Genomic DNA, 7,360 nt, shown 5'->3' with positions numbered 1-7,360 from the left:
TCCCTGTACTTGGGAGGCTGAGGCAGGAGGATCACCATGAGTTCAAGGCTAGTCTAGGCTACACAGCAAGACTGTCTCAAACATACACATGTACAGAGACACACACAACTAGCTCCTTAGAATACCTATGTCTCTGTGTAGTCACTGCCCCTCAGGGTGACAGCACTCTCAATTCCAGCAGTTTGGCTTTACTTCTTTCTATTTTATTCTACTTTATTGTAATTTTTGTTTATTTTTTTGAGACACTATTTTGCCATGTAGTCCCAACTGGCCTTGAACTCATGGCGATCCTCCTGTGTGCTGGGATTACAGTTGTGTCCCATGCCCAGCCTACTCTACTGTCAGAATTCTCCTTTTTTAATCCTGGCCACAAGACTGTGTGTTTCCATAGGGCTCTAGGTTCAAATTTTCCCTCTGCTGAACAGAGCCCAATTTCCTCAGCCTGGTGCTTTACCTGTAATTTGTTTTCTTCCTAGCTTCCTCCATGGTTCATTTTCTGTATCAACTTGCCTGGGCTGAGAGATGTCCAGGTAGCGAGTAAAACATTAATTTGGGGTGTTTCTGCAAAGGTATTTGCAGAAGAGATTGGCATTCGATCAGAAGAGTGGGTAAGGAGACCCCCCCCCAAGCAAGCGGGCGGGCTGCATCCAGTCTCTGGGGGCAGGGATGGAACAAAAGGGCGAGGGAAGGTGGGTCCCTCACTCTCCTTAAGCCGAACAATCGCCTCCTCCTGCCCTGGACACCCGTGCTCAGGCTGCCCTCCTGGTTTCTAGCTTGCAGACAGCACGTGGCGGGACTCTGTGCCACCAGCGCGTGAGTAAATTCTCATAACAAACCCCTGCTTCTGTCTCTGTCTGTGTATCCTCTGGGCCCATGTCTCTGGAGAGCAGTACTCATTTGCCTCTAGTTCTCTGGGACCCTGTGGCTCACCTGAGCATTTCTTCCCCTCACTCACCTCACCTTCCTTCCGGGGTCAGCCCCATGGGTTCATGTAACAGCAGAAGTCATGGAACGCTTACTGTGTGGTTGGTGCTGTGTGAAGAGCCACACAGTCACATAAGTGACAGTCAGACAGAAAAACAGGTGCTTTCCATTGATTTCATTCTGAATGTCATGAGGCTGAGTGTGGCGGTGCACATTTGTGTTCCTAGCAGTTGGGAGGTTGAGGCAGGAGGATCACTGCAAGTTTGAGACCAGGCTGGGCTACAAAGTGAGGTCAAGGCCAGCCAAAACTGCATAGAGAGACCCTATATAAAACAAAACAAAACAAAAAAACCAGAAACAAACAAAAAATTAATTGTCAGGGGGTAGCAGGAGCCCACTTACCTAGGGACTTGGAAGGGCTCAGGAGAGGCCCAGGGGAGATGTAATGAGTGAGAATGATACGGAAGAGGAGTGCCCTGACCCAGGCAGGAGAAGAGGCTTTGGAAGGGAAAATAGCAAAGGACGGCCGGAGGACACAGCCAAGAGGCAGCCCTTTCAAGGAGGAAGAGAAACACCACTGGAAACCAGATTTTCTGGCACCTTAATCTTAGACTTTGATATTCCCAAACTATGAAAAAATAAATTTCTGTTATTTGAGGCAAAAAGAAAAAGAAAAGAGAGGAGAAGAGAAAAAGACAGTACCAGATCCCTTTGATCCCAAGGCCACTGCATGAAGGGGGCAGGAGAAAAAAGAGGTGAGGAGGGAGAACAAGACATGTTTGGAGAAGTATGAGAACCAGCAGGAAATGCGGCTGCAGAGCCAAGGGAAGGGTGTTTTCCCCCAGAGGACTAGCACCACTGTGCCAAAAGCTTCCAGAAAATTCCAGTAAGAGGTGTACAGAAGGTTCCCTGGATTGGGCAATTTGGATGACACAACTAGTCTGCCTGGGCAGTTTTAGAGGAGCACGGGGACAAAAGCCAGGTTGCCAGTTGGGGTAGGAGGGACTTGAGGCCAAAGAAACTAGGACAAGAGGTAGTGGCCCTTTCAAGACGCTGACTGAGCTGGTGAGGTGGTCTCACCTGTAATACCAGCACTATTGGAGGCCGAGGGAGGAGACTGTGTGACTGAGCCCAGCTTGGGCCACTGAACCACGTAGTGAGACCCTGTCTCAAGATAAACAACAGCCAGGTGTGGTTCAGGACCCGAATTCCAGCATTCTGGAGACTGAGGCAGGAGGAGCACCACCAGTTCGCTGGCTTCCCAGAGGTGACCGCGCATTAAGTGGGTGGGCACAGAAAATCAGAGAGGCATCATCCCGTCGTATTCCAGCCAGAGTCCCTTTACCTTTGCCAATAATGGATGCTGCTTTTGTCCCTGTTGGGGGGAGCATCACGTACACTCAAGAGACCCAACCTCATTGTGTAGGATCAGCCTGGAAGCACAAGCCCCCCCCCCCCGCATCCCTGCTTGCTCACAGCCTGGACCCTTTTCAGAAGCAAAATGTAACCACCTCTGTCACCTACCTCTATACTACCCCTCCTGCAGGGCATCCTCTTATCTTGTGCATGGGCTCAGGCTGGGCTTCAGTTAGCACAGATCCTCTTGATTCAGCCTCCCAAGCGCTGGGATTCCAGACATGTGCCACCACACTTGGCTCACTCTCTATTTTTTTCCTTTCTTTTTCTTTCTTTCTCTTTCCTTTCCTTCTTCTATTCTCCTGATGTCTGTAGCTGTAAAATGGGATACTTTTGGTTTTAAAAAGAATGAAATTCAGAGACATGACAGAACACTTCAAAGTCGGGTGTGGCGGTGCAGGTCTGTAATCCCAGCGCTCGCTCGCTTGGGAGGCTTGCTAAGAGTTCAAGATTTTGTGACCAGCCTATGCTACAAAGTGAGCCCAAGGCCAGCCTGAACTGCATGGTGAGTCCTTGTCTCAAAAAGACAAAACAAAAACAAAAAACAACCCAGAACATTTCAGAAAATATGAGCCTAAGTAAAAATCAAGCATGGACAAATACTGTTTGATTCTATTCAAGTGAAGTATCTTGAACAGGCAGATTTGTAGAGAAAGAAGCATGGGGCTGAGGCACAGGAGACAGGAAGCTGTCAGTGGGCACAGAATTTCATTTAGGAGAGATGGGAAATTTCCAGAGGTGGGTAGTACAGTTGGTTACACAAGTGTGAAGGGACTTACTGACACTGGGTTACACACTTAAGCATGCTTAGAAAGGTATGGGGCTGGCCAGATAGCTCAGCAGACTAAAGCGCCTGCTTAGGCAGAGCATAGCAGCTGGGTTTGATCACTGGACTGCCATGCTGGCCCTGCCCGCACAGCACACTGACACAACTGAGACTGGGCGTGCTGGTGCTCACCTATAATCCCAGCACTTGGAGGCTGAAAGCAGGAGAATCACTATGAGTCCAATCTATGTAGTGAGACCTTGTAGACCCTATACTAAATACATTTTTTAAAAAGGTAAAATTCATGTTATGTGTACTTTTGCACAGTGATAATTTTTAGCTCAGTGCAGTGTCACGTGCCTGTGATTCCAGCAGCTCAGGAAGCTGAGGCAGGAGGATCACAATTTTAAACCGAGCTAGTGCAACTTAGTGACATACTGTCTCAAACTAAAAGATTAAAATTAAAAAAAAATAGAGATGTAGGAAGGCCCTTGGTTTCATTCCTAGTACCACAAACAAAAGAACAGTTCAAAAGATTAAATTACATTTTAAAAATTTATTACAATTTATTTTTTATTTATTGAGACTGGGTCAGTCGAGGATAATTTTTACAGGTGAATTTTTAAAATTATTTACTTATTGGGTACGTGATCTTGGTATACAGCTCAGACTCACAGTGATCCTCCTGTCTCAGCTTCCCCAGTGCTGGGATTACAGGCATGTGCCACCATGCGCAGATCCAGGGGCTGCACGGCATGTGGGTACCTGGGATCAAAAAGGGAACCTTGCACTTGCCAGGCAGGCACTTAGGCTGCTGAGCTATCTCCCCAGCACTTTACAGGTGAATTTTTGTGATCAATTTGATGATATGAAACAATAGGGCCATGGGGATAGATCAGCAGCCTAAGCATCTGCCTAGTCAAGCGCAGGGACCTGGGTTGGATGCCCAGTACCACATGCTGTGCCAGCTCTGCCCCAGGCACACCGATCCAGCCAGCAAGCCCAGGTGTGGTGATGCACAGCGCTGAAGAGGCTGAAACAGAAGGATCACTACAAGTCCAAGCTGCCTAGTGAGACCCTGTAACAAACACATAAAACTAGAAAAAACAAAAAACGAAAGAAACAATAATCTTGAGTCCCAACTAAGCTAAATCATATTCCACCAATCAAAAACCCATGCTGTCATTTGTAGACTTGTACATATGATATATATTTTGGTAGTAGGACTGGAATCCAACACCCTTGCACTGAGCTATATTCCCATCTATTTCTTATTTTTGAGACTGAATCTTGCTAAATTACTAAGTTGCGCAGGCTTGCCTCAAATTTATCATTCTCTTGCCTCACTCTCCTCTTGTGCTGGGATTATAGGCATGAATCACCACACATGTCTGTCTAGTAGGCATATATTATAAATTATATATTGTACTCAAGCATTTTATCATATTTTGAATTTCATCAATAAGAAGTCGGTGACAATTCATTGTCTCTCATGATGCAAGGACCCATATAATATCAAGGACTGTGCTCCTCAGTCTGCAAAGCTGGGAAACATCCTCTGGCCTTGCCAGAAAAAGTTTGCCCCTGGTTCAGACTCCAGGGAGATGTTGGAAATAGGATGATAAAGCACAGTTTGAAGATGGAATAGCCTCAAGCTGCAATTACTTCTCAAAAATAACCCAGGTTAGATATAATACCATTTCAATCATATTAACCAGGCCATGGGCGGGCTGGACAGATTAATTTGGTTTCAGGAAGCTGGAGGTGGGGTTATTTATGTCAATGGCAATAAGACATGGAACATACAGAGAAAAGCAAGTGAATGGAAAATGTGCATCAATTTTTTTAATTGATGGTGATAAAAAATGATTGTGTAAAAATAATGACACTTCCACAACACACTAGAACTTTGTGTGATATCCTATCCCCAAACTGTTAGAAGTGCCGGTCATTTATTTGCCATTCCAGTATTTATCTTACGTTTTATTCTTAGTACTTCTTTACTATCATGAAAACTTTTTTTAGTTCAATTGTTTTGAAACATTTATTTTTTTTTTTCTTTCTTTCTTTCTTTTTTTTTTTTTTGGTGGAACTGGGGATTGAACTCAGGGCCTTGTGCTTGCCAGGGAAGCACTTATTCCACTGAGCCATCTCCCCGGCCCCTGAAACATTTAATTTTTAATTAATTAGTATTTAATCTTCTGAATATTACTTAATCTTAATTTTTGTTTTAAGACTTATACTATATCTTTGACTTACAATTTATTTAAAAGACATGGTATGATATTTTCTCCTAGTATTAGAAACTTTAAAAAGTATATTACCATTTTCCGTTGACTTTATATTACTTCTTCCCTGTCTTTTATACACACATACACACATATATATGAAAAAAAACTATGTGTATAACCCGACATAAGATTGGTACTATTTCATAGAAATCTTTAATGACCTTTTAAATAAAGGTTCATCTAATATATTTTATATAGTCCTGCATAACTATCATTTTGAGGGCTCTTTATTGTTCATCCAGGAGCATACTGCAACTTCTCTTGCCTTTTGAATTATGCTCTTTGTTATTTCCTATATGCTACTTCTGGAGGTATTAGAATATTTCAAGTTTGTATAACTGGAAAATATTTTACTTTTAGTTTTCAAAGGTATGTTTGCTTAGTATAAAATTCAGAGAGGATGGATTTTTTTTTCTTTCTTTCAGTCCTTTAATTAGTCTAGTTTCTTATACATTTGGTCTTTTTTTTTTCCTTTTCTTTCTAATGGGGAATAAGATGCTATTTAATTTTGTTCTTCCATAGCTAATATTTTTATATTTCTATTTTTATGTATATGCTTTAATGATTTTTTTTCTTTACAATAAGTTTTGGACAATTTCATTTTTGTGTATCTTGGTATGATTTTATTCAAATTTTTTGTGCAAAAGGTTCATTTTTCTTGGAAATGTGGTCTTATAAGTTCAACTAAATTCAGAAATTTTAAATCTTTGACTATTTATTGCCTACCCCTTTCTACTTTGAGAATTCTAATTATACGAATATAAGTTTCTTGATTTTGACACAGAGTGAACTATTATATGACTGATTTGTGATTTCTTCTTCATTTTTATTTTGGACAGTTTTTATTGTTATATTCATTTAAGTTTGTAAATAATTTATTTACGGTGTGTTATCTATTAATCTCATGCTAGGTATTCATTTCAGAAATATTTCTCTAAAAATCACGCTTGTACATTTTATATATTTCACATTTCTATATTTGTCTACAATTTTTAATATAATACATAATTTCTGATTTTCAATAAAGTTAATGAAAAAATTGATGACACTGAAGCCAGGGTGCGGCATTGCTTGCTAGGAATTACAGCACTTTGGAGGCTGAGTAGGAGGATCATTGTGGTGAGTTCAAAGTCAGTCCGGGCTACATAGAGAGTCCAAGGCCAGCCAGGAATGCAAGATCTTATCTCAAAAACAAAGTAAAAAAGAAAAAAAATTCATAATGATGAGGATGGTTTCAAGAGATAGCTCTCCAAGGTTAGCTCTAAAGGCCAGTTGTCTGTCTAAAGGTGATGGTGTAGTTACTTTTCTCTTGTTGCTGGGACAGAATACCCAACACCCAGAATTAGGGAAGGAAAGATTTATTCAGCTCACAGTTAGTGGAGTTTCCAGTCGATACTCAGCTGGATCCAAGGCAGAGTGGCACATAGCAGAGGGCAGCAGTTCATGGAGGAAGACAGCAAAGAGCAACAGCAAAGGGCAGAGCAGCAGGTGCCACCAGCTAGCCTCCTCTCCTCCTTACATTTGTATGCAGATTATCTGCCCCAGGGCAGGTGTAGCACTCACACCCATAATCCCAGCCTTGGATCATGAATTAATCACAAACTCTAGAAGTGCCCCAAGAATTGCATGAGGCTTTGAGGGGACAACTAGATACAAACCATGACAAAGGGGTTTGAGGAGATTCCCAAGTGGGAGAGAGGGGGACCTCAATTTTCTCTGGGGTGTAGATTCTTTCTCTTTCTTCCTCTTCCTCTTCCCCTTCTTCTTCTTCCTCTTCCTCCTTTTCCTCTTCTTCTTCCTCCTCTTGCTCATCCTATTCCTCCTCTTCCTCTTCCTCCTCCTGCTCCTCCTCCTCCTGCTCCTGCTCCTCCTCTTCCTCTTCTTCCTCTTCTTCTTCTTCTTCTTCTTCTTCTTCTTCTTCTTCTTCTTCTTCTTCTTCTTCTTCTTCTTCTTCTTCTTCTTC

General features: G+C 42.4%; 1 protein-coding gene across 1 annotated transcript in view; it reads left to right on the top strand.

Moving 5' to 3' along the window:
* Window positions 1-718: 718 nt before the first annotated feature.
* The window catches only part of Slc23a2 (solute carrier family 23 member 2), a 127,979-nt gene continuing 121,337 nt past the window's right edge, over window positions 719-7,360 (top strand). Inside the window, exon 1 of the mRNA XM_023718563.1 lies at window positions 719-813. The gene's annotated coding sequence lies outside the window, so the exon portion shown is untranslated. The remainder of the gene's footprint in view (window positions 814-7,360) is intronic.

The sequence above is a fragment of the Octodon degus genome, unplaced genomic scaffold (genome assembly GCF_000260255.1).
Source record: "Octodon degus isolate 3935 unplaced genomic scaffold, OctDeg1.0 scaffold00060, whole genome shotgun sequence".
Lineage (NCBI taxonomy): Eukaryota > Metazoa > Chordata > Mammalia > Rodentia > Octodontidae > Octodon > Octodon degus.
The sequence above is the reverse complement of the archived record's forward strand: the minus strand, read 5'-3'. Positions and strand labels throughout refer to the sequence as shown.